The sequence below is a fragment of the Notolepis coatsorum genome (genome assembly GCF_963971535.1).
Source record: "Notolepis coatsorum genome assembly, chromosome: 18".
Lineage (NCBI taxonomy): Eukaryota > Metazoa > Chordata > Actinopteri > Aulopiformes > Paralepididae > Notolepis > Notolepis coatsorum.
This window is the reverse complement of record NC_140182.1, coordinates 89,493,739-89,515,500: the sequence shown is the minus strand read 5'-3', so window position 1 is coordinate 89,515,500 and position 21,762 is coordinate 89,493,739.

The window sequence follows — 21,762 nt, the reverse complement described above, 5'->3', positions numbered from 1 at the left end:
TCGCTACTGACGTACCCCAGTGGCTTGGAATTCAGAATGGCTTCAATCTCCACCAGCACGGTGTTGAAGACCTCTGCCTTCGGAACCTGTCCTCTGAGCGCGGCTGCTAGAGCAGCCTTTACTGACTTGACCTCTCTCTCCCACGTTCCACCGAAGTGGGGTGCATTTGGAGGGTTGTAGGAGAAGGTGACCTGTTGGGAGGCCAGCTCGTCCCGCAACTCCTCACTCATCTGGTGGTAACTCTTGATGAGTTCAGCTTCTCCTCCCTTGAAATTCGTCCCGTGATCAGACCATAAGGTATGGGGTCGCCCTCTCCTTCCAGTAAATCGACGGAATGACTGGAGGAAGCTGTCTGTTGTCATTTCAGCCAGCACCTCGAGATGGACGGCTCTCGTGGTGAGGCACTTGAAGATGATTCCCCATCTCTTAGCAGTTGCTCTCCCGATCTCCGCCTTGATGGTGAAGGGCCCGAAGCAGTCCATGCCCGTGTTGTGGAAGGGCGCTTCTTGGAGACGGAGGCGGCAGGATGGGAGGTCAGCCATTCGTGGCATGATGGGTTGGGCTCTGAGCTTCTGGCAGTCTGTGCATGACCGTTGGTAACGCCGCACAGCCTCCCGGCCGCTAAGTATCCAGAACCTTCTCCTGAGCTCCGCGAAGAGCCGCTCCGCTCCAGGGTGATACAATTTGGTGTCATAGTGACGAATCACCAAGTTAGTCACCGGATGCTTCGAGGGGAGTAGGATGGGGTGTTTGCTGTCCTCAGTGAGGCCCTGAGCCCGTCGTAGGCGGCCTCCGACACGTATGAGGTCTTTCTCGTCCAGTTCGGGGGCCAGTAGCCTCAGCTTGCTGTCTCTTGGTAGCTCCATCTTCCGTCCCAAGCACGCCATCTCGATCTGGAAGACCTCCCGCTGCACCCTCTGCAGCAACATGATCTCAGCTGCGGCGTAGTCGTCAGCGCTGAGAGGGGTCGGGTCTCCGGGACCGGGGTTCCGGTGGTGGAAGGTACGTACTTGGAGCTCTTCTAGGGTCTGGCAATCCTCAACCTTGGGACCATCAGTATTTGAAGGGTCTTGGAGTCCAGTGAGGCCGCAGAAGATGGACTTCTTAAGTTCCACCTCCACCTCTGCGTTCTCCAAGTTCGGAGGAGAAGGCCAGTCTTCTTCTGGCTTGCGTAGGTAGTCGGGTCCACGGTGGTAGAGGTTGGGACGTGCCAATTCCTCGAGGGTCGCACCTCTGGTGATCACGTCCGCCGGGTTGACATCTGTCGAAACGTATCGCCAGCAGCTGATCCCCACAAGCTCTTGGATCTCTGTCACCCTTGTTCCTACGAATACTTTATATCTGCACGAAGTCGACTGGATCCACTGGATGACTGTTGTGGAGTCAGACCACATCGACACCGCGTGAAGGGGGAGGTGCAGCTCTTCCTTCAGCATCTTTCCCAACTGGGCTCCACTTAGAGCTGCGCAGAGCTCCAGCCGGGGAATGGATTGCTGCTTCTTGGGTGCAACTCTTGAGCGTGCAAGAATGAAGGAGACGTGGACTGTGTCGTCGGGCTCCACCGCGCGCAGGTACGCTACTGCACCATATGCCTTCTCAGACGCGTCACAGAATACATGAAGGGAGAGCTGGCTGCCGGTCAGACTGACGCTCGAGGGAAAGTAGCTCCTGGGAAACTCGATCTGTTGGAGGGTGGGGAGCTCTTCCCACTTCTTCCACTTCGCCCCGAGTGTCTCTGGTAGGGGGTCATCCCATCCCTTCGCCTCAGTCCACAGCTCGCTGACCAGAGCCTTGGCACGAGTCGTGTAGGGGTTGATGTAACCCAACGGGTCATATTGACTCGCCAGAGTACTGTAGATCGACCTCCTGGTTACGTAATGGCGAGTTCCGATTTTCTTTTGCCGGTAACACAGGGTGTCAGACTTGAAACGCCAGAGGAGACCCAGAGTCATTTCCTGGGCGTCCTCACTTGACTGGGAGAGCCAGGTCTCGCTGCTGTCAGCCTTCGCTTCGTCTGGGAGGTCTCGGACGACCTCAGGGTCGTTGGTGGCCCACTGGCGGACCTCAAAGCCAGCGGTGGCCAGGAAGGTGCGTATGTCATGCACCAGCTTGTAGGCCTCTTCCGCGGTCTCCACGCTGTGGAGGCAGTTGTCCACATAGAAACTGTGGTGGACAGCATCGGAGACTCCGGGGGGTGCGGCGCCGTCGTCGACATGAAGCTGCAGGGCGTAGGTGGCGCAACACGGGCTGCAGGTCGTCCCGAAGGGCAGCACCTACCACTGATAGATGGACGGTTCCGGGTCGTCTGGGTTTTCTCTCCACAAGAACCTCATGAGTGGCTTATCTTCGTCGAGCAAACACACCTGATGGAACATGCGTTTGATGTCGCCACTGATGGCGGTCTTCTGTCGTCGGAAGCGCACCATGACTCCGAGGAGAGGAGGGGTCAGAGTCGGACCGGGCAGGAGATAGCGGTTGAGGTTCTGCTGGCGCACTTGAAAGCTGCAATTAAAGACCACTCTGTTCTTTCCGTTGTGCTTAACGTTATGGTGTGGAAGGTACCATGACTCGGTACTCCTTTCCGCCTCCTCAGGCTTCAGCCTCCTGACGAGTCCAGACTATGAGCTTGCTCATTTCTGTGGCGTAGGCGGCAGCCGTCTCGGGGTCTCTGCTGAGTCTTCTTTCAGTGCTAAGCAGACACGGCTTCGCTACTCCTGGGGGAACCTTGAAGGTCGGCATGGGCTCTCTTCTCAAGAGCGGTGTGGCGTATCTGAGGACACCGCGCACGCAGACACGCTTGGTCTTGGCTTGGAGAAGATCCATCGCCGCCTTATCTTCTTTGGAGCGGGTGTGTATCTTCTCGTTTTTGTATGGAGCAATGTCCAGCTGCCATAACCTCTGAACATTCTCCAGCAATGCCTCGTCTTCGTGCCCCGCTCCAATGAAGAGGCAGTGGGTCTGACGGGCGTTCAGATTTCTTAGACTGATGGGGCCCTGCAGGGTCCAGCCTAGCGGAGTCTCCAGGGCGACGGGACATCCGGGTGGACCCGGGATGATGTGCTTGGGTAAAGTGAGGTTCACATTATCGGAGCCGAGCAGGAGGGTGGGCTTCACCTCCATTGCAGCGTTGATCCCCAGATTACGGAGATGTGGGTACCTCTTCATGAGGGACTCCATCGGGTAGCCGTAACTGGAGAGGCACAACCCGGCAGCTGTGAATACGCGGCTCACTTTGAAGACTTCCTTCGGCCGTCCGGCCGGTGTGAGGGTGAGGGCCACACTTTCTCCTTGAATAGTGGTGCGCCCTGGTTGGATGGTGAGGAGATCCAGCTCCTCTGCGTCGCCCACGAGTCCAAGGGCGATGGCAGCCTCACGCATCAGCAGCGTGCGCTCCGAGCCATCGTCAATAACCGCGTAGGTCTCCAGAGTCTTGTCGCGGTTCCGCAAGAACACCGGCACAATCTTCAACAGCACGCGGGGAGTGCTGCCTCTCACGGGGCCCACGTAGTAGTTGCGTAGCTCTCTAGAGGGCTCATCACGGACTTCCGCCACATAAGGCTTAGCCTTGTCGTCTCTATTGTTGAGGTCGTGGAGGGCCGTGAGGTGGATCTTCCCGCACCCGCTCTGTCTGCAGGGTCCCTTGAGGGTGCAGTCCTTTGCTCTGTGCTCACGGGCGCACTTCCAGCACAGCTTATTCTCTATTATCCACTGTTTCTTTTCCTCTGTAGTCTTCTCCTTGAACACGGGACAGTTGTCTAGCCAGTGGACCTCTGTGCAGCACTGGCATGGCGGCGGAGTCTTCTTCTCTCCTTTCTTCTGGGAGGAGAAGCCTCGTTGGCCTTTCGGGGGCCCTTGGTGCTCCTTTGATCTGGTTTCATGTACGGTGGTCAGCACCCTAACGGGCCGCCCCGTTCGGTCGGACTTGTCTCGTCCACTGCCTCTCGGCTCTTCCCGCTTGGGGAGGCGGATGTGCCTCATCTCCGACTTCAGGAACTCTGAGAGCTCCATCAGGGTAGACAGTGGCTGTTGGGGGTGGAGACGCTCGTGTTCCCGTCGGAACCTCTCTTCCCTTTCCTTTGGAAGCTTCCTGACGAAGCGTTCTACGTTGGAGCCTGCATAGAGCTCAGTGCGGCCGGCGGCTCCTTGGAACGTCAGGAGGCTCACCAGAGCCTGTACCTTCAAGGAGTATGCGTCCAGGGCGTGGTCGTCCTTTATGTCTGCCATTTCTCCCAGCTCGTGGATCTCCTCCAATATGTGGTCCCACGGGCGTCCCCAGCGCTCGTCCAGGGCCTGGAGAGACGAAGTATAGGGGGTGGGGGAGTATGCATTGGCAGTGCATATGAGCTTGGCCGCAGGCAGCGTACAGTGCATAGACAGCTCGAGGAACTTCTGTTGCTCGCTGTGGTTGGCGGCGCCCAGGAGGAACTCCAGACACATCCTCATGTCATGGTACTGACTTCTAGAATTGTCTTTGAAGAATGGGATGGCGCTCCCTGGTGGGCGCTGTGGGAGCGGGTCGTACCTAGGGGCCGGTGCAGTTACAGGCCAATGTTGATGGGATCTGGAGGTTGCTCTGTGTGTGGCGGGTAGCCGCTCACATTGAGAGCGGGGTGGCACCTCTCTTGGTGCCGTATATTCCTCCTGCAGACGAGCCAGTCGCCTTTCCAGGTCTTCGGAGTCGGCCTTGTCCCTTCTTCGGGGTCGGGGATACGTAGCCGGGTGCTCCTCCCTTTCAGGCTGGCGGCGCTGGGGTGAGTTATTCCTAGTGGATGCTCTTGATGATTGCCTGGAGGCAGAGGCCGATTGCAGTTGGGCGGTAGCGAGCCGGGTGTACTCCAAGGCCTGGGCTGCCGCTCTATCGCGCTCCCGCTCCAGTGCTTCCGCGGCTCTTCTCTCTCTGTCGAGCGCATCTTCGCGTTGTTGTTGCATGCATTGGAATATGAATTCTGTTTGGCTGGTAACGCTCCCCCTGCTTTGTGCTCTGCTGGGGGGCCTACTAGTTCTGCGAGTGTCTAGGAAGAACTCTCCCGGTTGGAAGTGATTGAAGTCCTGCCTGAAGTCCTGCCTGCCGCGTGGCTCCACTCTGTCTGGGGGATTAATATCCTCTCCAGGTTGCGAGTCGTTTTCAGCGGAGTCACTCTCCTCTTCTTCTTCAGACTCATCTTGCTCATCATACTCATCTTGGTTGGCGGTATTCAGTGGCGAGAAGGTAGTTATGTCTTTACTACATGAGACTGCCACCTGGTGTCTCTTCTTCTCTTCAGGCCGCTGGGGGGTGTCAGTCGGGTCTGACTCTGTTCTCAGAGTCTGATCTAACTGCGGTGTGGCAGCAGCACCCTCTACTAGCTGGGGTGTGCCTGCCGTCTGATCTAACTGTGGTGTGGCAGCAGCACCCTCTACTAGCTGGGGTGTGCCTGCCGTCTGATCTAACTGTGGTGTGGCAGCAGCACCCTCTACTAGCTGGGGTGTGCCTGCCGTCTGGGTTGTAAAGTCCCCTACTGTCCGGTCAGCTGATGTGTTTAGCACATGCTGATTGCTCTCCGAACTAGGGCTACTGGGTGTACCCAGGACACAGTCATCTAGTCGGGAGGTTAATCTACGCTCCCTAGGAGCACGTGTCTTCCCTTCAGGGAAGGGGGGGGGGGGCCCTTTGAACCTACCTCGCTCTTTTGTGACATCCTATCTGGTTTAACTCCGGCTCGAAGTGACCAAATTGTGCGGGAGCTTAGAGGACTGTATATAATTATCACCTTAGGGGGGTGTGGTAGGATGCCTTAACTCTTAAACTAATTGTACCAAATACACAACTGAGTGAATAACTTAAAATGGAGTCACCTAAACTAGAAAGAGCGAGGAAACTGTTTGAATCATAATGCTTTTATATAAGCAAAAAAGGGGGAAAAGATACATACAAAATATTGTTATCACATTACACAAAGCCTAATTAAATACTATTACTAAATTTAGATGGGCGCCCAAATAGTTCTAATAAAGTGTTCTGGCCAAACGTTGCCGCGGTTACCACTGTGACAGAGGAACAATTCCCTCTGCAGGATGAGAGAGATGGAGGTGATGAGGAGTAGTAGACCGCTGCGTGTTGATGAGGGCGGGAAGACGCTGCCCGGTCCAATAGGCGCCACCAGTCTGCTCCTGCAGACCAGATGCTCCGCTGTGGTGGTCCGAGTGTCTCGCTCCGCTCCGTGGTGCTGCACGGCGCACGCCGACAGCTGCTGCAGACACGCTGGTCCCCTCTGTACCACAGGCTACTGCTATGGCTACTTCTTAGGACTAGTTGTGTCCTATTACAGCGACACAGACACTATCTAAATGTTCTCTGGTCTGTGTTATATATCGACTGATATGTCCAGTATAGAACAGCTATCGAAGCATGAGCCGAAGCTACTTTAGGTATTAGCGCCGAGCTAGCTAGCTTCGGCTAACTGGTAACGATAGATGGGGAATACTATAGTCCGCTGTAATATGCTAATCCCAGACGTTTACTAAACATCAAATTAGCTGGGTACCAAAACTCACTCTCTCTTGGTGGTATAATGTCCGCTTGGTAAGCCACTTTACATACTTGGTCACCGTCAAACTATAGCGTAAACGAACGCAACGCTGGGTGTACGTCTCTCTCGCTGGGTGTCCGGTCAAGTTCAACGTCAACAACACGTATCCTAGAGGAAGTGACGCATTTACGAGGGAACACTAAACCACCTCTGGCCCACTAGATGGCAGCACCGTCATATAACCCGAGATGCCATCAATAGGCAGACAGTGTAACATTATGTGGTAAATAATAACTTAACTCCCACATATTAACTTAAAGGGGGATTATTTTAGGTCTAATTTTACCTAATTGCAGACCCTTCAGCACATAGGCTGTTTTGTGAAATGGGCTCTTTCGGTTTCACAGTCCAAGAGGAAATGAACACGGCGATTATCCGTGCGCGGCTCGAATGTGCTTGCGTGCACGTATAATATTGATCATCTAGCGTTTATTTGAAAACGATTCATAAATAGGCCGACAAATATCAACGTTCTGGAATATTCCAGTAAAAGACAATTATCATAGAATGGTCTAGAATGGCGGTTAGGTGGTCGAGCGGAGATTGCGTTCGTCACCAGCCCCGGAGCTGTGAGCTTGGTTCGCCTGTTCGAATCCAGCTCACAGCTCCGGGGTTGTCACCAGCTTGGCTGGCCGTCTGCACTGATACAATTGGCTGTATCAGAGGGTGGGAGAAGCTGGCGGGGTGGGTCCGGGTCGTTGTAAACAGCGACTCCTACAGTTCGGTCGGGGCGCCTGCTAAGCGCGGATTGGACGTGAGGGGGATAGTGTGGTCCTCCCACACGCTACGCCCTCTCAATGAGAATCCGCGCTGCCAGGTGAAAAAAAGCGGTGATTGGCTGGACGTGTGTCGGAGGAAGCACGTGGTAGCCTCCACTCTCCCAAATGATCTGACTGTGGGGGGTAAAGCGCAGCGACCAGGAAGGGACTGGGAATTGGCATACGACTAACATTGGGATGGGAGAAAATCGGAGGAAAAATGGAGGGGGAAAAAGACCAAAAAAAAAAAAAAAAAAAATAATGGTCTAGAATGAACTGTTTTTTTTTACCTCAAAACGGGTGCTTTTCAAAATGCTCTCAAACGGAAATGAAGCGATAAAAAACCAATCTGCCTTGACAGCACTGACTGGAAAATGATTCTTTGATAAGCGACGGGCAGATTAGACAGCCATAATTTAAAACATAGATTAGGCGATATTAAGCGTAACATTGGCGCCGATGGTGGCATTGAAGCGCTACCTCTGGCGCCACCTCGTGGCACTCAGTGTTAACAAAGGCATTCGTTTTGTGGCATTAACGTTATATAGTTACACGTTCAATAACATCAGAACGCCCAGAAAACAGTAGAGATGGTAGTGGACTTCAGGCGGAAGGCAGCCCCCCCCCCACCCCGATCATTCTGGGAGGCACCCCGGTGGCCTCTGTGGAGTCCTGCCGCTTCCTCGGCATGACACTCTCCCGGGACCTGAAATGGGAGCTGAACACCATCGCTCTCAATAAAAAGGCCTGGAAGAGGATGTTCTTCCTATGTCAGCTGAGGAAGTTTAGGCTGCCGAGGACTATGATGGTCCAGTTCTACACTGCCATCATCCAGTCCATCCTCACCCTCTCCATCATCACCTGGTTCCCTGCAGCCACGGTCAAGGACAAGGCCAAGCTGCAGCGGGTGATACGATCAGCGGAGAGGGTGATTGGCTGCCCCCTTCCCTCCCTCGAGTCCCTACATTCCTCCAGGGCCTTGAGGAGGGCGAGGAAGATCATGGCAGACCCCGCCCACCCGGGTCACAACCTCTTCACCATGCTGAGACCTAGGGCAGGAGGCTACGGCTGCCCAAGACATTAAAGTCCCGCCATAGACTCAGCTTCTTCCCCTCAGCAGCTCGCCTGGTAAATGAGTCAGGTGTCCCCCTGCTCCTCCCCTCCCCGGCGAGCTGCTAGGGCTGGACCTCTGGACTTGAACTGTGCTGCACTATTTCCATGTCCCCTACCACTGCACTTTACTGTCTTATTGTCGTCTCACTGTTCTGTCCTGTTTTGCACTTATTTATTTATCATTTTATGTTGTTCCTATTTGTGAAAATATCAATCATGCACTGTAATGTCAAATCACGTTCCATTTTGTACCTGTACAAAATGGTGAATAAAGAAATCTGAATCAGCATATTTACCCGACCATAGCTAACATTGTTGGTCATTCATATCTCAGTTCCTTCCTTTGCTCAGAGAGCCCGTACTGAAATTGTACCCATTCTGCAATCTGTTAATAAAGTTTTCAATCAGACAAATGTATAGAAAAGCTTTTATAACATTCGTTGCAGTAAAATCATCATGCCTCGTTTGGTACTCCTGCGGAGCGCTGGTAGTCTACTCGTGGGTGGCGGGGAGCTAACGTTATTAGCTCCGGTAGGTTTGTTATTGATACACTCGTGTAGATCAATGGTGGACTTCCCGGAAGTTACAAAAAAAACGAATAAGCGCTTGCTGATTGGTGGTAAGAACAGCAGAGGCGGGTGCAAGCGGTGTGACGTAATTGGCAGAATCGACTGTCAATCAAAATTGTTGTGTTGCCGTCTACCATGCATTGCTTTGGTTGAGAGATAGTGCTCTCTTATTAAAACTCATAAACAAGTCTTGAGCAAGACAAGTTAGTCTGTTAGGTTATGAAAGGCAGTGAGTATTGTATGACTCAGACTTCAGCAATAATCATGACTCATGAGCATTATAAAATAAAACACACATGGCATGGTGGAATAACATATTTCTTGATGTTTCCTTTTTTTAAGTAAGTAAAAAGGCCTATGTTCATATCGGCGAGCACAATTTGTAACACAAAAAGAGACGTGTAGCCTATTTATTTATTTAATATTTTATGTATTAATTTTATTATTATTATTTTATTTGTTGCCATGCCTAAAATAATAAAGTCAAGCATAGGGCTAAAACATTTTCATAAACAATATCATTTTTTGTTATATGGTTATAATAAAAGCTTTTCTATACATTTGATTATACATCTGATTGATTGAAAACTTTATTAACAGATTGCAGAATGGGTACAATACAGTACAGCTCAATACAACAACAGTGGACTGGAGGATGAAGACCAGAAAAAGACTTTCGGCTTTTTTACATAAGGGTCCTCCATTTTCAATTCATCAAAACATTTAGAGACATACAAATATACTAGGGCTGACCCCTATTAGTCGATTAATCGGTCGAAATGAGCCGTAGTCGACTAACCAACCTCTTAGTCGAATAGTAAAAAAATATATATATATAAAAAGAATTAAATAAAAAATCATCATTCTTTCCCAAAGAAAAGAGGCCTAGAAGCGTGGCTAACGCTAATGGCACGCATATCAGAGGCTAACTGCCTACGAAAACAGGCACAGAGGCACTGAAAGAGGATTTCACCCATCTAATGAACACACTAGACTAGACCAATATAATAATAATGATAATGGATTGGATTTATATAGCGCTCTTCATGACACCCCAGTGACCCCAGAGCGCTTACAGAGTCCATTATTCGTTCATACACAGTCATACCGGTGGTGGTAAGCTACAATTGCAGCCAGAGCTGCCCTGAGGCAGACTCACGGAAGCGTGGCGAATAATCATCGCCTACGGCCCCTCCGACCACCACCAACATTCATTCACATGCATATGAGGCAAGTAGGTTAAGTGTCTTGCCCAAGGACACAACGGCAATGGGATGGACATGGGCTTGAGCGAGATTCGATCCACCAACCCTTTGATCATTGGACGACCCGCTCTACCCCCGAGCCAAAGCCGCCCCACAATTGGACCAGTGGACCAATTGCATGTTTGCATGTTTTTTCAGAGGACAAGAAGCCTTCAGTCGACTCCTTCAGACATTAAGCACCCCCCACAGCCCAAATGGAATGATACAAAAAAGAATAATAATAAATGTAAATTTCTTTTTTATATTATATATATACCGGTATATATATATATATATATATTTTTTTACCAATAGTTGACTAACGGCAAATTTTGGCCAATCATAGTCGACCATCCAAATCCTTAGTCGGGGACAGCCCTAAAATATACAGTAGTTTCATAAAAATGCTAAATATATGCAATATATAATCCAATCATCTAAATCTAATATATAATATAAAAAAGCTAAATGCATGAGTCTTTTGTCTTTAATGTTAGCTTGCAAACTCAAATACTGTCTTGGTAAGCCTCATAATGAACTGTTTGGGGGAAAAAGGAAAAAAACATTGTGATTATATCGCCGAAGGTCAGAAAATATCGTGATATCATATTTAGGCCATATCGCCCAGCCCTAGCGTGTATAGGAAGGAACGAAACGCCAATCGATTATGTGTAATATGCGTCGGGGCCTATAACTTGCGTTCTAGGAATTACTGCTATACACTCCAAAAACACTTATATTCACGACGGTACTAACACGACAATGTATGAATGGAAAAATATAACGTTCCCACATCCGGAACGATAGATACCCGATGTTGAATGGGCCATAGTAATGTCGATATAGCTATAATATTTAAAAAGTTATAGCCCTGCAAAGAAGGTGAGCGACTCCATAGGCTTACAGCACTGGCAGAGAGTGGTATAAGATGGGCATACTGCGTGGCACATAATGTGTTAAGAGAGACTAGTGAAAGAGGAATGTAAGCGATGTTAGCTAGCTTAACGCCAACATTGGTATTAAAAGGTTTTTAACCGCGATGGGCATATAGTAATGGCGAGGATATAAAGCATGTTAAAGACACATTTATTGGATGTGTTGCTCGCGGAGTTTACATAGAAACAGCACGACTCCCAAGAGGAGTTATCACAGGCTGTAGAACGCAGGACTGAAGAGCTCACGTTACACAGTGCGCATGTTATGACTGTAGCTGCGTTTTGATTACATCATCACAACAACACGTTAGGTTACGAACGTAACCCTGTTCTTTGACATTCAGTGATCTTTTTTCTGTGCCAAAACCCTTTCGGTCGAAAGGGCATTTTTTAACCATTTTCGGCCGATAATCTTCGGCGGCCGAATATTCTGTGCATCCCTAGCAAATATAGTGAAACACCACGGAAACGACCATCAAGCTGGCCATCTAGCGGTAAAGATAACGTGTTAATTGACCTGCCTGGTTAAATAAATACAAATATTATAATAATACAAATTGATAAATAGAAAACGCTAGCAATGCATTTACGTGCTTTACGCCCCCCATTGACATTGACTTCTATTACTAACAACATATTAAAATGCTCTACTTCCAATTAATCAAAAACGAAACCACTGGTTCAAGTGCTTCTGAAAATGGGCTAAAAGGGTTTGATAACCGATGTGGACTATCCCTTTAAAAGTTGAGTGAGTGACAGCAGCCACTGTTCATATTTTGGCATAAGGCTGAATTGGGATTCTCTCTGCCAAATTGGTTTTTACTTTCAGTTTTCAACATGGGCACTCTCGAGTAGGAATTGGTGGAGTACCGGTCACAATTTGGTACCAGTTCCTGAGTGGTCAGAACCAAAATACAGTTAACCTCTTAGGCCCTAGACATATTTTCAGAAGGCCCATTTGCATGTTCTTGGTATCTAGGGACTGGGACATCTATGGACCTCAGGGAATGTATTCCCAGTGACAGAAATATTGTGTCTGGGAATGGGCGCTCGTGAGCAGCAACATGTAATGTCCGATTTGAGCTCTGCACGAAAACAATTATTTCGTTAAATCTCAGCCTTTAGACAAATGTTAGAACTTGCTTAAATAGATTATAACTACTTAATGGCACAAGGAAAACTGTTTTTCGCCAATATTCTGTTAAACTTAAACGACCCTCACAGATGGCTAGGAAAACCAGGCCTAAATCAACCGCGAAAGGACGCGCCAGATATGCCTTTCGCCTCAATCATGCAAGCCATCAATAACTCTGAGCAACGCGTCATGTCAAAGATGGAAAGCATTGTGGCTACAATATCCATGGAACTGTACGCTAAGATGGGAGACTTCTCCAACGAACTACGAAGAGAAATAGCCACCGTGCGTTCGGAACAACACAAGGCTCTAGATAAAACGAACCAAGATATCAAGCTACAGCTATACAAGGCTTGGAAGAGGGAGCTAACTACTACTCCGACAGAGTCACTGAGCTAGAAACAGAGGTGAAGTCGCTAAAATCATATGTCAAACAACTGACGGCCAAATCGAATGATCTACAGTCCAGACAACGCAGAGACAATTGGAGTAGATGAACATTTTGGAGATATACGTATACAAGAATCACTCCAAGAATCATTCAACCTGGACTACACTCCAGACAATTGACAGAGCGCACAGGAGTCTGCAGACCAAGCCAAAGGATGGGGACGCCCCGCGACAGATTGTGATCAACCTCCACTACTTCCAGGAGAAGATGGATATCCTGAGGAAGGCATCGAGTCAGCGACCCATCCACTACAACAATAAACAGATCTACATCTACCCAGATTACATGGTCGCAGTAAGGCCTTCAAGGAAGCTAGAGCGCTGCTACGTAGCTGCCCAAATACCAGGTTTGGTCTACTGTTCCCGGCGACGTTGAAAATCACATCTAAAAGGGGAACAGAAATCGTTCCCGCGACCCAATCCCAGGCAAAGGATTACATGCATCTGCAAACAAGGGACTCGAGCAACCAAGGTGAAGGTATCGGCTAACCTCGATAGCCTGCTATAGCAACAGCACAGCTGATCCTACTGCCTTCCGAAGCCAGTCAAGCTATACGTTATTACTATGACAACAGTTAACAGGTCGTTACAATGAATGTGTTTGTGCATATTGGGGTTGTGCTATGGATTTTATATAGCCATTAGTTTGCAATATCCACTGTTCGCTGCAAACTCGGATCCGGAGCGGACTGTTTATATTATATCTCTGGGACAGACTGATGACATCGTATCTATGCAACCAAATGCACTCGATATCTCGACCGTTCAGCAGTGATGGAGGCTAAGAGGAGGGAGAGCGCGCATAATGTTGTTAAATATGGGCAGAGATGGCCAAATATAATTTCACCTGCCATATTAACACTTTCAGTGCCCAGCAGGGGGCGCACGATTTAGTGCTTGAATGCCCACCATCCACTTCAATGTTAGCGTTAATATCGCCTAATCTAGAGAATATGAATTATGATTTTTCTTTTCATCTTTGACTGAATAACACCATGCTAAAAATGACCAGACATGAAAAACTGCCACTGATCTTGTTCAGTACCTTCTTGAGATAAAAAAAAATCTAAGGAAATGAATAAAGGGAAGATGATTAAACAGAAGGTTTTGTAGATACAGTACTGAATTCTCCCATCCGGACCAATGCAATTTGAAATATTATTATAGAATAGCAGGCTTATAAATTACCTTATTATAGCCAATTCGCACATTTATGGATTGTGCCAAAGCTCATCTTTCAAATGCAAAAGTTCAATTTGGATTTAGTATCACCAGGCGTGCATAAGAACAGATAATGAAATCGACTGTATGTACAGTAGGTTTATTATTCTGGCCAGAGTGCCGCCATTTTGAAACTAAGATGGCCGACTTACGCGATCAAAACAGCACAAAAACAAATTCTAAAATCGCACTAATAACACTTTAACCTATTAGTAAACTAACGTATTGATAATATTAGGGATGGGTACCGAATTCTGTACTTTTGAGGCACCGAACCGAAACACGTCGGTACTACCGAGTATCGAATTAAGTGAGAAACCGAAAAAAGTTTTTTTTTTTTTTTACTTTTTTCTTTTCATGTCAACGTTCACACGCACAATATATGCTTACCTAGGATTTGACTTGATTCAACAACAAAGCAGTCGGAGCAATGACAAGCCGAAAACTGTCGAAATTGTAGTTACCGTAATTCCTCTAATAGTAACCGGTATTCAATTAAAAACCGGGTCTCTATTAATGACCGGGTGCGCTGTTGAGCTAAGCAATTATAAGCCGGCCTCCTAATACAAGCCGGGTTTCATGTATATTAGAGGAATTACGGTATTTCCCTCAACGGATTTACCATAGGCAATATATTTTGTTATTGTTGTTATATGCTGGCCTGGCTGTGCAGTAAATACCATATAATGGTATGGTGTTAATGTTTACCAAGAGAGTAAGCCTACCTCAGAATTGTATAAAACGAAGTTATTATTATTATACCAGTATTGTGATTGCACTATTTTACTTTATTTAACTTTTTTTGACCACCTGTAATTGCACTGTTTACTACCGTATTTCATACAGTACTTTGTTTCAATACATGAACCCAGTACATTTTACTGGGTTCAAACTGACACAAAATGTTGATTTATTCATTATGATCAGTTTGAAAATTTGAAATATAGGCCTCTCTCTTATACATGCCTCCTCCTAATACAAGCCTGGTATCCGCTACAGTTGAAACAAATACAAGCCGGGGTTACTATTAGAGGAATTACGGTATTTGAAGTTTGGATTTTCTTTTTTTACGACTGAGGTAGGTAAATAAGATTTCTTGAGACTAAAGTACCGAAAAAAGGTACCGTTGGGTACCGGTATCGATTCACAGGTACCGGTACCGGTATCGGTTCAAATGTGAAAGGTACCCATCCCTAGATAATATACATTATAACTGCTGTTGTGACATGGTTATGATGTTTATACTTGAATACGTTTGACAAAAAAAACTATACTTTTGTCAGACAGTCTGGAGAGGTTGATTTATGACGTGATGTCATTTGCGGTCCGCCCCCGGACCACACGGGCAGAAGAGGTTAATCTTTCGATTCGTGCACAGCTCTTATACGGAGTGAGTTGGGTACTTGGTAGGGATGTCCGATATTATCGGCCTACCGATATTGGCATTAAAATGTGATATCGGAAAATATCTGTATCTGTTTTCAAAAAAAAATTAAATAAAAAAAATTCATTTCTATAACCTTTATTTACCCAGGCAAGCAAGTAAGAACAAATTCTGATTTGATTTATTGTCAAAAGTATGCATAATGTTGTGTTAATTCCACAACAAGAGATATGTAATGTTAATTACCTGAAATTATTCCGTTTTTTGGGGGGGGGGGGGAGAGACCCTGCATATATCAGTATCGGTTGATATCGGTATCGGAAATTAAGAGTTGGTATAGGTGAAAAAAAACAATATCGAGCATCCCTAGTACTTGGTGTACTTGTTTGATGGAATGCTCAGTTAGTGTTAGAGCAACCTACTTTATGGGGCAGGGTGCCTCTGGGGATGGGAATCAAGAGCCACTTTTCTTTCTTCCTTCTCTACTCTGTTTACCTCTTATGCTAGTTGACTTATCCTATATGTTACGAAGGATCAGATTAAACCGAATATATATATTTATTTATGGATATATATTGAATAGTATTTGTATGTCGTTTGATATCCCTTGTATATTCCTTGTACATATGCACGGAATATCCCTTTAGCCTACTATAGCCCATAATAGTTCATTCTCTTATTGGACAAAGGACCAGGCGCCAGGGGACCAGCCCCTGGCGTCAAGTTCAAAGGTACCGACGAGACATGTCCGTACTAGCCCCGGCTCCGCTCAGGGATACGGCTACCGAAATGAGAGTGGCACTATTTGTTCGCCGTGCATATAGATATGGCGCAAGTAAATGTAGAAGTCCCTTACCCTTCTTCCCAACTTAGTAACAGAACGTGAAGCCTCACCCACGATACGACGTGCGGTGAAGTATGGCCTGTTTGGCCTTAGAATAGCATTGAGACCTCGTGCGAATTAATAACTGAATTGTCAGAGTTTGGCACTGTACCGTCGAGTGCGACGTATTTCTATCAAGGAATAATAGTCTATCGTGTATGGTGCATCGTGCGGTTAGAGTTCTAAAGTGACCAGCATCTCCAACGCTTCCTCGTGTTATCTAGAGTCTTATCCAGGTTGGGCCGACCACATGGCGCTTTCATCCGAGGAGATCTAGGCGAGGACCGAGGGACATGTACACTGGATTACCTACCCGACGACTGCTGAGCCCTATGCGGCTGGAATATATATTTGCTTTGGTACTGTGATTTGTGGAGCGGATAATCGCCGACGCCTGTGAGTGTTGGATTTACCCCCGAGAGGAGTCAAGTTGAGTCGGCGCTCAGAGAGACTGAGGTCGCCTAGCTTCTTCTTCATTGTGGAGCTACAGCCTACAAGAGAACCAAGGTGTATTCATCTACGGATCAAGAGTCTATTGCACTGTCTTCTGTACTTGAAGTCTCCATAGATATCGTTGACCAGACGGTCTACTACCGACGGCTCTCCTACCCCCCCTACCGGCTTACAACCGGGAGGACCCCCTCCAGAATATCCCGCTATATCATTAAGTGTACCATAGATATAATTCCCTAAGAGCCAGGTTGTATACTTGCTTCCTGCGTAACCAGAGATTGGACATTCAGTGTTGATTTGCCTACGAGTACTCATTTGCCTTACAAGTGCATTCAAATGATAAATGTAAGATAAATATTCTATGTACCTTTTGCTCCATTAAATATTTGATTATTACCTTTGACTGGAACCGATTTCATTGTGGAAAGTGTTCATCATATTTAGATATCGTGTACTGTATGGCCAGTAGTTAAAGTACATAAAGCGGTAGTGGTTTAATGATACCATACTTATCAATACAGTCAGGGAATTGTACCCCTCAGTTACAATTGGTCCTTCGAGCCGGATGGTAATTAGTGTAATATTAATATAGTGGTATTAATATTGAAATGGCCTATGATGAACACTCCACGAAACGGTCCTCCTAAAGTAGAACGCCCGCAGCGTAGACGGCAGCCACCTCAGTACTTAGAGGATTACGCTGCCAGTATACTACCTAGCCTTCTACAAACGGTAAACGCGGTAAAAGTAGAAAGTAAAATTATGTCCGACCCTATCAACCAGGATACCCCGACCACAGAGGCCCTAGTGGGTTCTAATGTAACTGACCAAGCTCACGGTGGGGACCAGGAGGGAACTGACACGACTTTACCCCCCGCCAAGACCGAAGAAGTAGTCCCCGGAGAGCTCCGGGAGGAAGACAACCCTCCAGAGATGGAACTCTGCACGGAACAAGATGAGGAGAGCGCCGAGGAGATAGAGCTCCAGGACTCCCCGCAGGAGAACGCATCCCCAACGAGTACTGCCAGGAGCGGATCACCTCAACCAGCGTCTTCCCCCAGCGAGGCGGACAAGATGCTGGCACAGGCGTTCCTCGCCAGCCTAGCAGCCTCCACAGAGCGCGATCGGCTCCAAGCACAGACGCTTAGTGAGCGCGAACATTCTTCCATGGAAAGAGAACGCATTCAAGCGCAGCAACGGAGCGACGAAGAGCGTATACGTCTGGAGATGAGACGCCTTCAGACGGAAGAGAATATGGCAAGAGACCGGGCCGACACCCAGCGTGCCGCTGCCGGTGCCCAAAGAGAAGCAGATCTCACCAAGCGCGAAGCCGAGCGCGACAGACTACAAGCGCAGCTAATGGAGCAGCTGATCGCCAGGGCAACACCCCCTCCCTCCACAAGGGGTTCCAGGGCCTCGTCAAGACACGGGTCAAGGGCACCCTCCCCTAACCGATCAAGCGACCCTGAACTCGACCACCAGAGAGAGCCTATACCCCCCTCCGAACCCCTTCCCCGACCGGTCCCAGTGAGACCCAGCTACAAGGAAGGAACGGCGTACACCGCGGAGAGGCTAAATAGACGACTACAGGATCTAGATGACCTGACAGAGGAAGAAGAGGGAGAGGAGGAGAGTCAAGCCCGACAGCAGCACAGTACTCCACAGGACCAGGAGGTCCAGTACAGCCCAGGCTATACCCCCGCGGCTCTGCGCTACAGACCCCCGACTCTATTCACGGGTGAGCATGACGCACGACCAGTCCCGAGGAATAGCACCTGGACCAGCGGGCCATGGTACCCTGCCGGTACCAGCCCACCGAGAGGCGTAAGAGGAGACTCGCCTAGGAGGCCTCTCTTCCAACGCTCACCGATGTGCCAGCCATCCACGGCGTCATACATTGGCACACCGACGTTTCCAGACTTCACCCATGAGAACCGAGCACAGTACACGGAGCTACGGATGTGCTTAGAGACAATGATGGTGGATGTAGCTGATGAACGCCACAAGTATGCTATCCTATTGAAGCACCTAAAAGTGCCCAGAGCGCACAACATAGCGCTAGCTTATGCCACCTCTACGACCCCATACACCGCGGCTCTAGCAGCACTAGACCAAAGATATGGACGTATATGGGATTACGTAATACAAGAGATAAGGCATATTGACCGCCTACCCCCAGCAACAGACAATCGCTCACTAGACGACCTGTCTATCAAAGTACAATCCCTGGTAGGGATGCTGGGGGCGCAACGAGAAAAGGGTATGCACGAACTATACGCAAACTCGAATGTCGAGAGGATTTTAGAGAAGCTGCCGCCCGCCCGACAGGAGCGCTTCAGGCGGCAAAGAGACCACCGTGATCCTAACGGTCCCGAGCCATCCCTCCTAGACCTAGCCGACTTCCTGGCGAGAGAAGTCAGCAGCCTACGGTTGGATACGTTCGTGCGGAGCACACCAAGCTCCAGAGAGGGACCTAGGAGAGCAAACGATGGCCGAAGATTGGTGACTGTCATGCACCAATCAGAATCAGTACCGAGCAGCAAGAACCACAGTACCCCCTCGATGAAAGAGAAGTGGAAGATGGTGTGCCCGTACTGCGAAAAGGAACACTGGTTGTCACAATGTGACCTGTTCAAGAAGATGACCGCTGAAGAAGTGAGTCACTGGATAAAGTCCAACAGGCGCTGTTACCGATGTGCGCGCAGTCACATGGCAGCCGAGTGCCGCCTAAAGAAGAGGTGTAGTCGGTGTGACGGAGCCCACCTAGATTTCCTACACGACAGTAACAGAAGAAAGCCCGCACCATCCAGCAGCACAAAGGCAAGTGTTATGTACATTGACCCCGCTAGCAGCGGGGGCGCCCAGGTGCTCTTAAAGGTGGTCCGCGTAACACTGAGTTACCAAGATAAGGTCATAGACACTTACGCCGTCCTTGATGACGGGTCAGAGAAGACCCTTCTCCTCGCGTCCGCTGCGGCCCAGCTGGGGCTGCGGGGGAGCGAAAACCAGATGACGATTCGGACAATAAGAAGAGATCTAAAGACGATAAAGGGCGAGAATGTCTCCTTCACTATCGCAGCAAGCGGGCAGCCAGAGAGACGGTATAGGATTACTAATGCTTTCACCAGCCAAGAAATAGGACTATCGCAGTACACCTACCCCATCGCCAAGCTGATGGATAAATATGTGCACCTGCGTCAACTACCTATCCCGCTCATAGACGGTGCCACCCCGACCCTGCTGATAGGCTCCGACCATGCAGACCTCATAGTCCCGATAGACCGGGTCCATACAGGACCCAGAGGTTGTCCTGCAGCAGTCGAGACCCGCCTAGGATGGACATTACAAGGCCCCCTCGCCAAGTCTCTTAACCGAACAGCAGCCACTAGCTGCCTCCACTCCAGAGTGACAGAAGAAGACACCACTCTCCTGCAGCATGTCGAGAGGCTATGGACACTAGAGACAATGCCCTTTAAGAACGAAAAGAAAGACATTCGTTCTAAGGAAGATATTTACGCTATAGCCCTCCTCGAGCAAGGGACAAAGAGAGTCACAGTCAACGGAGTGATGAGATACGCAACTCCACTCCTGAGGCGAGAGGGAATGCCCACCTTTCACGCCACAAAAGAAGCGACGGAGCGGTATCTATTGAACACAGAGCGGCGCCTAGCCAAAGACCCCGCTCAAGAGACTGTGTACCGCGCTGAGATTAACAAGCTAATCACAGCGGGACACAAAGAAAATTGACATTAAAGAGGCCGATCAGACGACCGAATCATGGTACGTGCCGCACCACAAGGTCCACCACAACGGCAAGGATCGTATTGTGTTTAACTGCAGCTACCAGATCGGATCACAAAATCTGAATAAAGAGCTCTTGCCCGGCCCAACACTCGGCCCCTCTCTACTAGGCGTGCTACTACGCTTCCGCCAGGACAAGGTGGCTATCAGCGGCGACATCAAAGGGATGTTCCTGCAGGTGAGACTAGTGGAGGAGGACAAGCCCCTACTGCGGTTCCTATGGAGAGAGAGGATCGGAGATGAGCACCCAGCCATCTATCAATGGGAAGTCCTCCCTTTCGGAACCACATGCAGCCCATGCTGTGCTACGTTTGCACTACAAAAACACGTCGCAGAGGACCCAGCAGCAGATGAAGAGGTCCGACAAAGTGTGACAAATAGTTTCTACGTGGACAACTGTTTACAAAGCGTCTCGACGCCAGAAGAAGCCGAGGCTCTTCTACTCAAGCTCCGCGCCTCCCTGATCAAAGGCGGCTTTGATCTCAGGCAGTGGGCCAGCAGCGACCCGCAAGTATTGCGCAGCCTCTCCCCCGAGGACAAGGCAGCGAGCAGCGAGACCTGGATGGCGACCATCCCAGGAGAAGCCCAAGAAATGACACTAGGACTAGTCTGGCGCTTCAAAACAGACTCGCTCCATTATAGACACAAACCCCTGACCAAGGAGCAGGGAAGGTCGACGGCAATACCGACCACCAGACGGAGTGTATACAGAACACTCGCCAGACAATATGACCCGTTGGGATGTATTCTACCTTACACCACCAGGGCAAAGATGATTGTAAGAGCGCTATGGGACAAGGACCAGGGCTGGGACGATCCCATACCCGAACACCTTGCATCCACATGGAGTGGGAGACGGAACTCCGCTCACTCCCAGGTGTTAACATACGCCGCAGCTACTTCCCACCCACAGTGAGGCCAGAGACATGCAAGATGGACCTGCACGTATTCAGCGACGCCTCCGAAGTAGCCTACGGTTCGGTGGCCTACTTGCGTGCCCGAGAGGAGGGAGGAGAAATACATACTGCTTTCATCCTGGCTCGCTCAAGAATAGCCCCACGAAAGCAACAATCTATCCCGCGTCTAGAGCTCTGCGCAGCCCTAGCAGGAGCGCAGCTCGCCACGTTAATCCAACGTGAACTCACCATCCCGGTGCAAAGAACAATCTTGTGGTCAGACTCCACGACAGTACTCACATGGATCCGGTCTGATTCGTGCAGATACAAGGTCTTCGTGGGAGTCAGAGT